Source organism: Rousettus aegyptiacus, unplaced genomic scaffold (assembly GCF_014176215.1).
Source record: "Rousettus aegyptiacus isolate mRouAeg1 unplaced genomic scaffold, mRouAeg1.p scaffold_m13_p_5, whole genome shotgun sequence".
Lineage (NCBI taxonomy): Eukaryota > Metazoa > Chordata > Mammalia > Chiroptera > Pteropodidae > Rousettus > Rousettus aegyptiacus.
The window spans coordinates 27,194,636-27,212,451 of record NW_023416308.1 but is presented as its reverse complement, the minus strand read 5'-3'; the positions used below and the strand labels follow the sequence as shown (position 1 = coordinate 27,212,451).

At 34.6% G+C, this 17,816-nt stretch overlaps 1 long non-coding RNA gene across 1 annotated transcript in view; it reads left to right on the top strand.

Annotated features, from left to right (window-relative positions):
• LOC107507810 overlaps positions 1 to 4,742 on the top strand; it is a 218,058-nt gene extending 213,316 nt beyond the window's left edge. The window contains exon 3 of the long non-coding RNA XR_001596210.2: positions 4,679 to 4,742. This is a non-coding gene — a long non-coding RNA (uncharacterized LOC107507810). The remainder of the gene's footprint in view (positions 1 to 4,678) is intronic.
• Positions 4,743 to 17,816: the final 13,074 nt, after the last annotated feature.

The following is a 17,816-nucleotide window of genomic DNA, read 5'->3' as shown; positions in this document are numbered from 1 at the left end:
CAAATTATAACCACTATGTGATATTATTTCATACCTACTAGAGAAGCTTCCAAATCCAATAAGACTGAAAATGTCAAAGGTTGCTGAGGCTGTGGAGCAATTAAATATCTTGTATATTTAGTAAGCTGTTTGAAAGTTTCTTACAAAGTTAATGTACATCTCCCGTATGAGTCAACTTCCACTTTTGGATATTTGCTCAAGAAATGTAACATATGTTCACAAAAAGACTTGTCTAGGAATGCTCATAGCAATCTTATTCATAATGACCAAAAAATGGATAGTAATCCAAATGCCTATTAATAAAATAATAGGTAAACAGATTGTGGAATCATCACATAATGTAAGTATTTGACAATAACTGGGACATGCAACAGTATGTTTGAAACTAAAAGACATTATATAAAGTAGTATAAGCTAGACATACCCTCATAAGTCAAACTAATCAATGGTGTTACAAATAAAGTTGTTACCTCTGAATAGGTGGGTTGGAGGTAAGGGATGAGGAAATTACCTACACATGATTAAATAGAACTTCCCAGGGATAATAAAAATGCTCTATATCTAGTTTTGGATGGTGGTTACAGAGGTGTATGCAATTATCAAGTCTCACCAGACTAAGTCCTTATGACCAGTGCATTTTTTTTAACCCAATAAATTAAAAACTATATTAATCGAGATTTCCTTTGTTAATGGTTGTTAATTTTTTTCTGTAAAAGGCCTTATAGTAAATAATTTAGGCTTTGAGGACAGTACTGTGTCTGTTACAATTATTCAACTCTGCCATTGTAGCACAAAAAACCAGCCATCAACAAAATGTTAACAATGGGTCTGTCTCTGTGCTAATAAAACTTCATGTAGGAAAACAGGTGGCAGGTTGGTTTGTGGGCCATAGTTTGCCACCTCTGTTCTGTATACTTCCTTATTTTCTCTAATTGATCAACTAATTAACAAAGATATATTGAAATAGTCCTATTACTGAGCTTGTCAATTTCTTCTGGTTATTCTGTCAAATTTTACTTCATATATTTAGAGTGTTTTTTTATTGTATGCATGCATTTTATATACTTGTAAATATAGTGGTGAATTGAAACTCTTTAAAACTTTTTGTTGTTAGCATTCTCTTTATCTGTAGAATAGCAAAATATTTGCCTTAAAGTCTAAAATTAGTATTAAATTCTATTATTAAATAATAAAATGTTACATGCTTAAAGTAAAATATATCTGATACATATTTTTCCATGATAAAAAAAGTCAACTTTTCTGTGCCTTTAAAATTTTAGAGGAATTTTATATAAGCAGCGTGTAGCTGGATTTCTCTTAAACAATCTTTGTCATTTAATTGGAAAGTTTAATCTATCTATATTTGTAATTGTATATGTAGTGTGAGTATGAACTCTAACATATTTTTGCTTTCTCAATGTCTCTCATTTTATATTATTTTTTCTGACTTTGTATGGTTATTAAATTTTTATATTTTATTTTTCTACTCACTATTTTATGTTACACACTACTTCCATTCTTTAAATATTTTCTAAAATACATGCATACTCTACAAAAAATTTAAAAGTTAACTAATGTCTCTGACCAATAAGTTAATATAACAGATTCAATTTCATTATTCCATGTTAGCATTTTATCCTTATCCAGTATTTTAATGTTATTTATCTTACAAATTAGACACAATTGTTATTATTTTGTCAGTCAATTTATTATATTTTATTACTTCACAAAACTTCCTTTGAGATTATTTTCTTCCACCTGAAGCATATCTTTTAGAAATTATTTATATGAGTCAAATTTGTCAATTTTAGTTTTAATAAAGGTGACCGTGTTGCACTGTTTTCCTTAGACAATAATTTAGCTGGCTTTCCATGAGAACTTTTTCCTTCCACAATTATTATTGAAAAGTGAGCTCCAACTCTGTAATTTCTTCATAGGAATTTTTTTTTTCCTAGTAGTCTTCAATATCATCTCCTTATCTTACGTTTTGCAGTTTTACTGGATTTATTATTTTTTATCCTTAGAATTTATTGACCTTCCCAAAAAAGAGGTTATTTTTTATTCTTTCATTTTTTTCTAGACATTTTCAGTCCTTACTTATCAAATATTGCATTTCTTTTATTCTTTGTTGACCTTTAACCTGCTATTTGATATTGCTTTTCATTATTTTCTCCATCTCCTTATCTTATCTTTATACTTCATATCTCCTGATCTTTGTACAAAATTTTGATAACTTTTGTAGATTTATTTTTTAGTGTACCAACTCTCTCTGAAGTATTGTCTAATCTGTGGCTTAAAGAATCTATCGATTTCTCCAACTTTGTTCTTCTTTCTCAAGATTGCCATGAGTTTTATAAATTTTCAATGATAAAATTTTTTCATTCCTATAATTTCCTTTAGGATTACTTTTAATTTTTTTTTTATCATTCTTTATTTGTGTATTTAATTCCCAGTTTAATTACTTAAGTTATTTCACACTCACATTTCGGATATGAATATTCCAGTCTATGAAGCTCTTGGAGGTAGAATTATGCTGTTTATTATTTTTACTGTCACTCATGGTTGTTTCCTTCTGTTTAGAGGTCTTCCTTTGACCTTATGTCCTATGTGAGATGTAATTCAAGTCCAACCTCAACCAGTGAGAGCTTAGCCTGGCTGATTTCCTTTATCATCCATTTGTGAAATAAGTAACTAAAGAAAATCAAGCTTTATGTTTTCCTAGAGACAACACATTATAACCCTGTAGTACTGAAAGGATATTTCTCTCTTGAGCATGCTTTTAAAATCCCAAATTTATTTTGCCACTGGGACAAATATTGTGCTTTATTATTCATGTGTGGTGCATTTGCTTCTTTCCTGTCCCTTCAGAATTCAGCTGCATGAAAGATGCCAGTACCATTGCCCTTTGCTACAGATAAGGAATGACACTAGTTCTAGTTAGATTGTTTTTAAAAATAGACAATTCTAAATTGCCATTTATGGGTATTTTCCTAAGCTAGATCTTCTCATACAAAATTCCCTGTCTCCCTGTCATATCTAAATGCATCTGAGTTTCTCACTTTCCCATCATTTCTTGCTTGTTGCACTATATCAATAGCCTCTTAACTGAACTCTTGATTCACCTCAGACACTCTTCAAATCTCTTTTTCTTACAAATTCAAAAACTGAGATAACGAATCAGTTCTTAAGGAATTATTTCAATTAAGAGATAACAATTAAAACCATGAAGAACTTGAAGGATTTGCAAGGTATTTGTTTAACCGCATAGTATTCTTCCTCTAAAGAGAAGGTCGTGTGATAGAAAGGAAGGAAAAGCAAAATGGAGGTGAAAGAACAAAATGAGGTGGAAGGAGAAAAGGGGTATTGGCTGCACAATAGAGGAGAGTGGGAAGATAAAAGGGAAACTAAGGGCCCTTTAGAGAAAACATTATCCATTTTCAACAACTCTTCTTTTGGTTAGGCCGAATAACTGACCTTGGTAATGGGGTGGAAATCACAGAGTGGAAAAGAGGGAAAAAGGAATGCCTCTCATGCTCTTTAAAAGCTCAGGTGTAATAAATCATATGCAGTGTGACAGTGTATTCCATTAGCCCTCGCTTGGGCACAGGCTGATGGGGCTTGGACAGGGTCCAGTGGCAATCCACTAGCACCACAAACCTCCCAGGCTGTGATGTTTGCTTGAGTGTAAAGCTGTTTGGGGAGGTCAGGAGAGTATTTGAAATTGATGACTTGTTGTTTGGGGCCTGAAATGGCTTCTGCTCAGGAAATTTTGGAAGAAAGAATGTGAGAAAAAGTAAGAGGAAAAATTATATATGTACTGCCTGAAAGCCAAAAGAGGGCTGAGGCCCTGACAGGATCTGCTCCCTCTGTGTAAAATGTCACTTGCAAGACACACGCAGTTATCAGAATCTACTAGGCTAAACAGGTGTAGGGTATTCAGTGACTCCTACCTATTATTCTCTGCTATCTAGACCAGGAGAGGGCGCTGAGGAGAGACTTTGGATAAGAACATAGATGCGAGGGAAAAGGGGAAGAAATAAGAAAGGCTTCATTCTCCTGTATGTCTGAGTCACTCCATTCCAGCTATGAGTGGCGCAGCAGTGACTTCTGATGCATTTCAGTTTTATGCAGTTTGTATTTATCAAACTGAACATGAGTCCTAATACTACCTGAGGAAACATCCAGAGTCGTAGTAGGCGTATTTCCTGAAAAAAGATTTGTGTGAGGATGGGGGCAAGAGGGAATGTGCACTGTTTGGGTTCTAAATCCTGCCTCTGCACTTGTTGGTTGTGCTATCTGGGATGGATTACTTATCCCTCTGTACCTCTGTTGCTTCATATATAAAATGTAAGAATAAATTCCATTAGTAAATATACATTCTTGGAACAATTTCTGGCACATTGTAAGCATTATAAAATGTTTGCTATAATGATTATACCCAGCTGAGTTAAATCAAATCTGTTCCAAGGCCTCACTCACCAGTCTTTATGATATCCAGTATAAATTATTTTGGTGACTCCTTCTTCCTCCCATAGTAGTACAAAGACTCTGAAGTTACGCAGTCCAGTACCTTCTGCCACACTATGCCATCGTCAAGCAGGTGAGGGCTCTTCAAGGTCTTTGGGCATATACAGTTGCTGGTAATAATGCAATTTCATTGTGTGTATTCTTGCTACAGCTCCCAAGGACATGATGCTTCCTCAGTGAATAGACCCCATGAACTCCAGAGAACTATCCACAAGCTGAGGTCTTGGCACTTCTAAGAAGTATGCGAGGCAAGTAGAAGTGTTAGTTATTTTATATCCCTAGTCTGTCCCTTCTCAATGAGCAGCACACCACCACTGAGAAATCCTCCCTTCCTCTTATAGCACAAGTTTACATCTCTTTCCTTTTTTAGATCAATCATTACAATCCTCTTTATTAGGCCTAAGATTAAAGCAATAAAGTTCTGTTAAATCGTCCAATTGATTTGTAGGAAACAAAGACCTCGGTGACACAAAAGTATCTTCTTGAGATATTTTTGAATGCGTATCATCAGTCCATAGCAAGAAAAAGAAAAAAGAATCACTCCTTATTAACTTTAATATCACCAAATGCGGGGAAAGTAAATATGATGTTACTCCTGATGATGAAGTAGCAAGTAAACAGAAATGCTTTTGAAGTATTAATGCCAAAAATAGAGTTTCAGTGTTTGAGAATGGATGGGATACAAAGATGAAAGGAATACAACTCGTGCCTTTACAGAATGTAGATTCTAGTAGGGATGGCATACAGCAGGCATGCTTTATATAACGTGTGCAAATACAGAACAATTCAGGCAGGCCTGCCATGAGCCGTGTTACTTTTATAAATCATACATCTATTTATCCCTGTCCTGCTTTACTCCCCAATTTGAAACTTTTGATCATATTTGTGGTCAGCCTGATTCTTGAGTGGTTTCTTGCCTTCTTGGTGGTATTCACCCCAAAAGTTTCTATTAATAGAATCTAAGACTCAGAGAACAAAGCCTCAGAAAGGAATAGACAGGTGTTTATATTTTAATAGGAGAATCACTTAGCTGCAGCCAAGGGAATTATTTGAAAACCCAGGTGAAGGTGCAGGTGTCAGAGCCAGGGACACCAATGTACCACTACCAGATTATTTGCATCTGAACACAATCTCCATTTGTAAAAGAGCTGCCTAACTTACTTTCAGTGAATATTTTGGTAGGAAAGTCTGCTTTGAATTAGGAGTAGAATCACACGCAGTTTCTTGTGTTTCCTCTCCTGACATCTGCCTAGGATTCCCTGAGAGTTAGAGAAGTCTTGAAAAGGAGGACTGGCCAAACACCTTGCAGGCTTCGTTGCTATGGTAAAGTGGTCTTTTTCTCTCTGCTGCAGATGGGGAGGAAAAAACACAAAAAAGTTTAAGAAGATTTAGCTTAAATAGAACTGGACTCATTCCAAATAGCTTAATTTTTGCACAGAGGGTCCAAAATCATGCCTTAACATAATCACTGATTGAGTTGTGAGCCTTTCTGTTACTTTGTTTCTTGAATCAAATCACCAGTCTTTCCTAAAATGCAATGCCAACTTATAACAGATTTCAAACTACTCGAGTGAGTCAAAAAGGTATCTTTATATAAGCAGTATAGTAGAGTGATTACAAACACAGCTTTGGGGCCAGAAAAAGATGAGTTTGAATAAAAATTTTCTACTGCCCTTGAGTAAATGACAACTTCCCATTGCTTTATAAGTGTGGATTGTAAGAGCTAAATGCTATATTGAGTAAAAGTGCTTGGTACAGAGCTTGGTACATAATAAAGGGTTAATAAAGTGACAGTCATTATCTTACTTAATTCTAATAGGTATACGATTCAATCCAAATTGATAGATTCATCTTCCCTCAGGAAATAAAGTCTTGAAGGCTTTATGTATTATATGTTCTACAGTCAGCCACATGGCTAGAATTTGGATCACAAATTCCTTTGAAAATATAATTAAAGCCATGGATCCCTTTCTCCCACAAGAAAAAAAGTATATATATAATATATATATATATATATATATATATATATATATATATATACTACCAAGACACACCAATGTTCATAGCACATTATTCACAATGGTCAAAAGATGGAAATAATCGAACTGTTGGATGGACAAATAGATGAATGGATTAACAAAATGTTATATATACATATAATAGAATGAAAATTTATTTCTTAAAAAGGATGAAATTCTGACACAAACTGCAACATAGATGAACCCTGAAAACATGCTAAGTGAAATAAGCCAGACACAAAAAGACAAATAAACATTATATGACTCCACTTATTTGAAGTATCTACAGTAACCAGATTCAGAGTCTGAAGTGAAATGGAGTTTGCCAGGGGTCTGTAGGAAAGAATCTGGAGTTAGTTTTTAATGTGCACACAGTTTTAGTAGAGGATGATGAAAACATTCTGGAGATGGATGGTGAAATTGTTGCACAATGTGAATGTACTTAAATGCCACTGAGCTGTACACTTAAAAATAGTTAAAATGGTAAATTTTATGTTATGTGTATTTTCCCACAATTAAAATAATAGTTTTAGGAATTCTGGTTTACTAAGTCTAAAGAGAGGCTTAAATATATTTTAAGCAGCTTTATTGAGTTATTACTTAAATACCATACAATTCACTAATATGAAGGGAGTAATTAGTAGCTTTAGTAAATTTATATAATTGTACAACCTTCACCATTATCCAATTTCAGGATATTACCATCACCTAAAAATGTTACCTTGTGTATATTTGCAGTTAATTATTTGCTCCCTCAGCTCAGACAAGAATTTATATGTTTTCTACCTCTATAGTTTTGCCTTTTCTACAAATTTCACTAAAAATTAATCACACTATGTATAGTATTTGTGCTTTTTTTTTTTCGTTTAGGATGATGTTTTTGAAATTCATCCACGTTGTTGCATGTACCAGGATTTTATTTCTTTTTGTTGCCTAGTACTATTTCACTGTATGACTATACCACAAATTCTTTATCCACTCACCACTTGATGGATATTAGAGTTGTTTCCATGTTTTCACTGTTATGAATGATGCTACTTTGAACATTCATGAATAAGTATTTGTGCAAACATGTAATTTTATTTTTGGATTAATATGTAGAATACATTGGCTGGGTTGTAGGGTAAGTAGTAAGTATATGTTTAACTGTTTAAGTGACTGCCAAATTGCTTTCTCAATTATCTGTACCATTTTACAGTGTTTGCTAGTTCTTGTTTTTATGGTTATTTTGTTTTATTATTTTCATTTTGAAGATCTGTAAACATCTGATGACCAACTATGTATGTAAGCAGAAAGTAAATTGAACCTAATTAATTAGGTTATTTGTTTGTTAACTAAAATTTTGTGCTATACATGTAACCACTGATATAGAAATTCTTATTCTCACAGTTTTGTTTTTCAAAATATAACAGAGAAATTTTGTACTCAATGTTACAAGCTTTTTTTAACCTTTTTAACCTCTCTCTGTCGTGGGTTACATCAAGTCATAAGAAAGTGTTTGATAGCTAATGTGCTAGACTTTTAGGATTATCTTGCCTTTCAGGCAGAAGTATAAAATGGGGAAGAGCATGAGTTCCTGAGTTAGTGTGTCTGGTTTTGAATCCTGTCTTCACCACTAACCTTTTTGTATATTAGGGAATGTTTTTTGAACTCTCTGTGTAAACATTTTTTATCTTAAAGTGGAGATGATAATAGTGCTTCCCTCATAGAGTTGCCATAAAAATTAAAGGAAAAAAAACACATGTAAAGTACTTAAACAGTATCTCATATATGTACTTTATTAAAAGAAGAAGGGATGACCAAGAACAAACCTCAATTCAAAGAAATGATGGTAAAATTCCAGAAGTAGTTGAAGAGATTTAACTCAGTTCACTTTTTATGTGTGAATTTCTGCAGAAAACATGAAAGTGACTAAACTACAGCCCTAGAATCAAAAAGCAAACAACAAGTGTGTGGATAATGTGGAGGGAAGAAGGAAAATTAAACACACAAAAATAATCAAGATTAGAATGCAAGGCTTCTTTGGTTCTCTATCTCTTTCATCCTATAGACACTCCTAGCACCAGTCCTTTATCCTCTCTGCCTGCCCCACACAAACAGATTATGAGATTTTAAGATCTAGTGACTACATTGGGATGATTCAGGTGGAACAAATTCAATGTAAGAAGAGAAATGTTTTCATGATTCACATTTAAAAAGGGAGAATATTAGGTGAGGGTAATTTTTAGCTTAATTCCACAGAATGAATGAACATTTACAGTATATGGAAGTTTATGTAAAATGATTAGACAAAACTGTGGATGACCATTTCTGTCCCCATACTATCCTCAGATGGTCACTTCAGTCAATCTAGTAAGAACTGCAAAGATACAGAGAAAATTGCCACCATGTTATGGAACAATTCTTTGTTGCCTTATTCTTAGTAGAGGTCACAGAAATTCAGAGGTTTTAGAAAATAGAAAATCCAACCACCTCTTTTTACTAATGAAAAAATATAAGGTCTAGGGAAGCTAAGTGACAATTTTGAAGACTGATGTTAGCAGAACTAGGACTGGAATCCTAAAAGTATTCTTTCCACTGAACCATTTTGGGTCAGCCAATCCTAGCCTCTTTAAACCAAAAGAAATGGTCATGTGAAAGTAAATAAGCAGCTACTATTTTCTTAAATGCCACAAGGACTTTCCTGTATTAACCTGACACTGCATTACATCAGCTCACAAGCCTCTCTCTGAGAGTAAAAGCCATACTTTTACTTAGGGACAAATTCTCCTCTATTCTGAAACCCAGTGCTGATATTGCACCCTGATGGAACTGAGCCCTCTTTGTGCACACTGCAACAATTAGTTCAATCTTAACTTTTGACCTGCCTTCATTTCACCCTCTTCTTAGGAGTGCCTGGCAAAAAGTTACTTTCTTTCACTGTTACATCCTGTCAACCCCAGGCTCCAGTGCCTGAGGATCCTGGCATGATGAAGTAGTTTATGACTAAGTCAGCAGTAGTAAATTCTCAAGCCAAATCTGATTGCAGTTCTTCTGGGCTTTGTATTGAGTGTTTCTTGGTTAATGGCTTCTGTGAGAAGCCAAGTGAGACTGAATGACAAGGAGACCAAAGAGTCAAGGCTTGACTTGAAACTTTCTTCCAAATAAGATATTAAATGGAGATAATAAAAATGCAATGATACATGGCCTGAAAATCCAAATGTATTACCCAAACATTCAGGCAGAATAACTGACAATGTGCATACCAAGGAATGTTTAGGCTTCTGGTGGCTCTAGAACTTGATCCCAGATCTATTATTCGTCTACATTATTACTGATTTGGGAGTACAGATCTTTCTAGTCCAAACACAGGCCCATATCATTACACAGAAGAAAAATAAAGAGTAAGAGACTATATATAGTTACAATTTATGAAGCACTTAAAAAGTGCCAGACTCTCTTCTACATCCTTTTTGTGAAGCATTTCATGTATGCTTCACAACAGTCCAAGATATTGGCAGTACTGTTATCTTCATTTTACGGTTGAAGAATTCGAAGTTAGGTTGTAAGGGGTGGAGTGAGGTACAAGCCCAGGAAAATGGATCCAAAGCCTGTGCTCATAACCACACAGAATATCATTAGTGAACATGATAAACCTTAGATGCCACTGATGGTGCTTCATTTTCTACAACCAATGCAATTTTTGTTTTCTGCTTTATCTCTCATTCTCTCTTTTTGCTATTCTATATCTGAGAGTTCCCCTTTCATTTTTCCCCTTCTTGCGTTTTATTACTACCACGATATCAGAGGATATAGTTTAATCTTGGCCCTATAGACTACTGACCCTTTACTGAATGCAATTTTGGCTCTCTTTTTTAATAACCATAGTGTTAGATGTTCCTATCCCAATTTTCATATAGTTCTTCATCTGTTCTCTTCCTCCCTCCCATCCTTCCTTCCTTCCTCGCTTTTTTCTTTCCTTCTTCCCTACCTCTCTTCTTCTCCTGTTCCTTCCTCCCTCCCTCCTTCCCTCTTTTCTTCATTAAACTTTCAAGTTAAACTATATGCAAAACTCTTAACTAGATTAGTGCTTCTCTCCTGGGACCAATTTTGCCATCTCCCTACTTAGAGAAAGAACATTTGGAAACATCTGAAGACACTGTTATTTTATTTATTTTTTATTTTCTTATTGAGGTATAGTTGACACATAATATTATATTAGTTTCAGTGTACGACCTAATGATTTGATAATTAATGATCACCACAATAAGTCTAGTTAACATTTATCACCATAAATAGTTATAAAAGTTTTCTCATGATGAGAAATTTTAAGATCTACTCTCAGCAATTTTCAAATATGCAATACAGTATTTTTCACTATAGTCATCATGACTTATTAATTTATAACTGGAATTTTGTACTTTTTGATTCCCGTCATTTGATTCCATTCATAGGGGGATGGCCCATTTGCATATCCTCCACAACACACCTCTGGCAACCGCCAATCTGTTGTCTGTAGCTATGAGCTTGATTTTTTGGTCTGTTTATTTTGTTTTTTAGGCTCCACATATAACTGAGATCATACTGTACTTTTCTTTCTCCGTAAAACTTACTTCACTTAGTGTAATGTCCTCAAGGTTTATCCATGTTGTCAAGATTTTATTTTTTAATGGCTGAAGAATAAAAATTATATATCAAAAGTATATATATTATATATGCATATAAAACTATATATATGTATATATATAATCTTATTTATCCATTCATCCATCAATGGACACTTAGATTGTTTTCATATCTTGGTTATTGCAAATAATGCTGCAATGAACATGGGGGTGTATGTATCTTTTCAAAGTACTGTTTTTGTTTTCAGATAAATATTCAGAAGTGGAATTGCTAGATCATATAGTAGTTTTATTTTTAATTCTTTAGGAATCTTCATTCTATTTTCCATAGTGGCTGCACCAATTTACATTCCCATCAAAAGTGCACATAAAGACATTTTTATTTGTCACAAATAGGAAGGTCAGGGAGAATATTCTACTGTCATGTAGTAGGTAGAGACCAGTGAGGCTGCTAAACATTCTACAATAAACAGGACAGCCCACCCAAAACAATGAATTACTGGTTCAAAATGTCAATAGCATCATTGTTGAGAAACCCTTAACCAGACACAGAATAATAAAAAATGTCACAAACAGTTCATCATCTAGTGAAGGAGGAAGATAGAAAAAAAAAATGACAATAGTACCTATAGTTGAGTTCTGAAACTAAAATATGTACAAGTTAGGGGGATGGCCCAAGGGAGATACATAGAAAATGTGTGTGTGAATAAAAAGGAGATTGCCCAAGAAGGCTTTATGGGAAATTTTATTGTACAACTGAATCTTAAAAGTTCAATAGCATATTCCTGTGGTGACAGAGAAAGAACTCCAGCAATGGAAAGAATGCAGGAAAAGCACAGTCTTTTTGGAAAACTCTTAATAATTTGGATTGCTGGAGAACAGATTACAAAAACTTTTATGTTCCATAAAAGCTTAGGAGTTTGCCCTTATTTTATAGACAAAGGAGAATCATCCCAGGGCTTAAACAAACCAAGTGGTGGAATCAGATGTGTTTTGTGGGAATATTGCAGTCCACAGTATAGACTTTGGCTTCTGAGAAAAAGAGACAAAATGCAATACTAGAGAGGAAGCTATAACTAGAATCCAAGCGAACATTATTGGGGACACAAATAATGGCAATAAGATTTGGGATGTAACAGGAAACGAAAGCAAGAGAAACTTAGTTGACAGACTCAATAACACCTAACAACTAACTTGTAAGTATTAAGAGAAAATAATTGAGAAAAGTCTCTATGTTCTGGCTTGGACAATTATTCAAAAACTATGAAATGTAATATAAAGAGAGGAGCTAACTTTATTGGGATAGTAGGTGGAGGGCATCACTGAGGTTTTAAAATGAGTGTGTTCAGTTCAAGTCATAGAAACAGAGACATTCATGAAGTTGTTGGATAAATCTGAAGCTCACAGGAGAGGTGTTGGTTGCATAGGCAGGTGGAAAATAGGAGAAGGAAGAATTGAGGCTTTGGGGAATCCCTATAGGGGAAAATTAGCATTTCACTATACAATGTTAAAGAAAAGAAGGCAAAGCAAGCTCTCACCTAAGTGGTGTTGATAACAATGGCTGTTCGTTTTGATGGATACACCCCAATGGCTGGGTTTTTAGAAAGTAAAAGATATTTAAATTAGGTGGGAAATAGAATTAAGATTCGATTTATGGATGAAGAGTGCGGCAAGAACTACACTCAGGTCTAGACAAGCAGGTTCGATTGAGTTAGGATAATGGGCCCAGTGGCAACTGAATAGATGGACAATTATTTATTAACCAAGAAAGAGTATAAGATGGGACAAAAAGTTAGGGATTCATTGTGTACACAGACTGTTGGCCTTCAGCAATAAAATTACTGAACCATCCACTGGTTGGTTGGAGAGTGTTCCTTACATGTTGATAACTAGCTCAGACACTGAGTAGGGTTAAATCTCTAAATACAGGTCTTCAGGGCAAACAATTAAGTGTGTCTAGCTCCTGCAAGTTTCTGTTCCCACATGAAACCCCGTGTAGCTCTGCACAGAGTGCTGTGCCTTCCTTCTCCAGGCTATGAGTGTTTGTGACTAGTACATTACTGTCACTATCAAATGAACCAACGAACAAACAAAAAACAGATAAGTGTGTCTAAGAAGACAGAGCTATCATATGCCACTTAACAAAACCACATGGAATCTGAAGTTATTTCTGTATCACAGTTGCTTTTTTCATAAAGTAACCCATTCCTTTATAACTTATCCTTGTTATTTAAAGCTTGTCACTTAGTGACATTGGTACCCCTGGGTCTCTTATCTGCTTTTTAAAACTGCCAAATTCCTTAATGATGCCAGCTCAAGATTCATCTTAAATGAATCTAACAATGTTGGGAGGCTTTAATTTTTTCAGGGGGCTACACACACACACACACACACACACACTCTCTCTCTCTCTCTCTCTCTCTCTCTCTCTCTCTCTCTCTCTCTATATATATATATATATATATATATACACACACACATATATATACTCTTTACTTTATTATAAAATATGCTTTCCTAAGTTGCAATTATTTATTTACATGGCATGCTGTATTTTTTTTTTACATCCCCTGGTGCCTCGAGTATAGTAAGATATCAATAAATCTTGGTTAAAAAATAAAAATAATGATTGACCTCTTAATCTATGTTTTGATTTTACATCATTGTCAGTGAGCTCATTTCTTAATCACAGATCTGTTGTTTTTTCTCAAATATAACCTCTTAAATTTTAAGTTCTTTTAGGCAAAGGCATATACATGCACAGACACAATTTTTGTCTATTTACCAATGAAACACATTCTACCTTTAAGAAGGTTGGCATGTTCTTGCTTTAATAAGCTGCCCCATAACCATCATCCTAATCCTATTTGACTGGGTTCATTTTGGGAATGGAAAACATATTTAAGCTGCAATTCTCAAATTATATTTGGCAGAATATAACATATTTCCCCTGCCTCAGTACTGAACTGTATAAAAAATATCTGATCAAATTTCTAAAATAATGTAAGGTTTAAAAAATAATATAGAAGTGGTTCAGCTCGAACTTGAGTAAAAAAAAAAAAATTCCAAATGAATGTGACTGGTAAACTAGTGGGACAAGTAGCACTGTGACATCTAGTTGAAGAAGTTAAATTGCACATGGGAAAAGAGCCTATATGAAAAAGGAAAAGAGCCTATATGAAAAAGATTAGGTCTGAAATATCCAGAACTGATTGTCTGAGTTCCCTGGACCAGCACTAACAGCTCCTACTTGACCTCTGTAAAAGGCAAGGTGTGGTTATAAGATAATTGAGCTGTTTGCATAATGCTCTGAACTTCTGGAAGGCTCTGGAGCACAACCAGCTCTGCACTGATACTCTGGTGATGAAACATAGGAGATGAGCCTTCTATCCACATTTTTGAAAAATCTATCATAGCTTTGATGTTTTGAGAGCTCTACCGTGGCATGAAGAGAGTGTGCAGAATTTCTGACATAGATATAGATACTCCATGGTGGGCACAGCTGAAGGGAGATTTTCAAGAAGAAGATACTTAAGAAAAAACTGAGGCAAAATAGGAAGAATCTCACTGATATTATGTGACTGTTGTAGCCCAAGGGACTGCTTTCAAGCACAGGTGATAAACCTACAAGTCACTCCAAGGAACAACTGGATTCGATTTGGAAACTCTCAAAGACTTTCGTAGGAACAAGTGAGAGCTGACATTTGTGAAGTTATTACTATTGGTTCAGTACTAACTGTGGGAGTATACATTAAATTATTTGATGTAGATGCATTTAGATTTTAATCTATTGATAGATAAGTAGTAAGTTAGTTTTCTTTCTCACTTATATGTGTTATTTTCCCCAAAATATTATTTTCCCTTCACTAGATGATTCTAAATTAGTATTTGGAGATATTTATCCATTTATTCAATAAATACCTTTTTAGAGTCTATATATTTAATGGGTAATCTATAGGATTTCAGATCAGGCGGTTATAGGCAGAATCCTATGCCTTGTGAGGAAAACAGGAAACTATACCCCACTATCCTTGTCAAAGAGCTCTAGTCCACTTTTCACCTGGGCGTCTCTTTCCCTGAAGTGTCATGCTGTCATTCAAAGACAGCCTCTCTATGATTCCTGACTTCTTGTCCATCCACTTTCCTTGGCTTTTGCGAATGAAGAGCAGTGATTCATGTTTGTCAGTCTCCTTTGTTCAGTGAATTAGTGAATATTTCACATAGTTCTTTTGCTTCACATGGTTTTATTTCCTTTCCTTAGTGTTTGTCCTTGATTCCACTGGTGAAAATGTTGATAGAGATGAAGAAAAGAAACATCTAGACAGAGTGACAGGTCTGTGCTTTCTTATGTTAAAATCACCAGCCCTTTGCTATGGTGGACATTTTCCCCATTTATCACATCCTCCAGAGTTTCCATTCAGGGCATGTTCAGGAATGAACATTACTTGTTCTTAGAGAAACAATAAGCATGAATTATTTTTTAATCACAGTCCTAAAGGAGATAGTCAAAGAATCAAAATGAAACAGTAATGAAATAGGATGGAACACATCAGTAGGATGGCTATTATGACAGATAATAATATGTGTTGATGAGGATATAGAACAAATAGAATCCTCATACACAGCTGGTGAGAATGTAAAGTGGTGCAGCAACTTTGGAAAGTTCAGGGAGCTCCTCAAAAGATTAAATGTAGAATGACCATATTATGATTCAGCAATCCCACTCATATATATATATATACCCAAGAGAAATGAAAACATATGTCTGCACAAAAACATACATAAACATTTATAGCAGCATCATTCATAATAGACAAAAGTATAAACTCTTCAAATGTCCATCAACTTATGAATAAATAAATAAAATGTAGAATACCCATATAATATTCAGCAATAAAAATAAATTATGTCCCAATACATGCTACAACAGAGATACACATTGAAAACAACTAAATGAAAGATGACAGTACAAAATGACCACATATTTTAAGATTGTTTTTAATGAAATGTCCAGAATATGCAAATAAATAGAGATGGAAAGTTGATTTGATGGGTGCCTAGGGCTGGGGCAGAAGGAGTTGGGGGAAGTTGGGAGTGCCTATTAATGTGATTTCTTTTTGGTGTGATGAAATATTCTGAAATTCACTGTAGTGATGGTTGCACAACTCTGTGAATGTATTAGAAACCATTTAATTATAAACTTCAAATGGATGAATTGTATGGTATGTAAACTATGTATCAGTAAAACTGCAATGAAAAATAATAGATTGACACAATGTAAGTAGGTATACCACACCAATCCATATAGTGGACTTTTAAAAATAACAAGGAGATATCAAAAGTTTGCCCCTAGAAGAAAAGGGACATTTGTATTGCAAATGCAAACATGGAAGATTCTTTAAAAAATAAAAAGAAAATAGAATAATAAAGAAACAGCAATTTAAAACTACATTTTTAAAAAACACTATGCACGTTGGTTTGTTCACAGAAGTTTTTCATCAAATATGCTGTGATCGTAGTCTTTGTTGAACTATTTTTATTTCTCGCACAATAGTGTATTAGGATAGGAGAGTGCCTTGTAAAATTGAGGAGACCAAGAAAAACAGCCCTCAAGTGGCTTGGAGAAAAAACATTGACTCTCTTTATCATACAACTCAAAGGCCTTTTAGATCCTGTAGAGGTGACAGAGTCACCTGAAGAATAACACAATATGAATAAATTATATAAAACTTCTTTATCTAGAAGAAATCTCCAAATTCTAGCATTAGCTAATTCATCTTGTTAGCTTCTCTTTGACAGGAAACTGAGGCAAAAGGTATAGGGTGAATTAACCAGGGTCACCGCGTGAAACTTGCCATTGAAAAGGAGAGACCTGGCTGGTTGAGCGTCAAGCCCTGGGGTCCATCACTTGGACCATTGCTGATTATAGTCCTAGTCTGGGGTCATTCTGGAGGTAGCTGAATGATGCAGGAGCAACAGGGCCACATTGTCCAACAAGTCTTCATGGCAGACTTATAACTGCTTTGTAACCAGATGAATCAGTTCCCTTCCCCACAAATAGTATAGGAACTGAAGGAATCAAATGAGAGGTGCTATAGGTCTGTGCAGAGGAAAGAGAAAGGGTGAGAAATGAAGGAAATAAGTACTGATTTTTGCATTCTTCTCATATTTACCTCTTGAAACACTCTCTAATGCAAAGCCAAATCCAAGAATTTTAATGTGTGCTATTTTGCTCTATGCTCACAAAATCCATATGCTATTTCTTGTATTGATTTTGCAGATGTAGAAACTCACTTGAAGAAATGTGAAATGAGTTCCAAGGATCACACATAAGAAGATGACAAACCACTGGATTGGAGTCGTATCTTCTGAGTCACATTCTCTGTTTCTCCATAATAATTTCATGAAATACCACAAAATATCTTCTAATTTTCTCTAAATATTTCTAATATTTTATGAGGTGCTTTATTCCAATTTATGGCACTTTCTCCCTTTCCCGAATTCCTAAGCTCTCATTACATTTTATTTAAATAACTTAATATTTAAATTGCATTTTGTTTTTCCAATGAGAATATAAGCACCCAGGGCAGAAGCTGTGCTCAGGATGTCCTTCACTCTTTCAAAATAGCATGGGCACATATTGATTCATAATAGGTGTTCAATAATC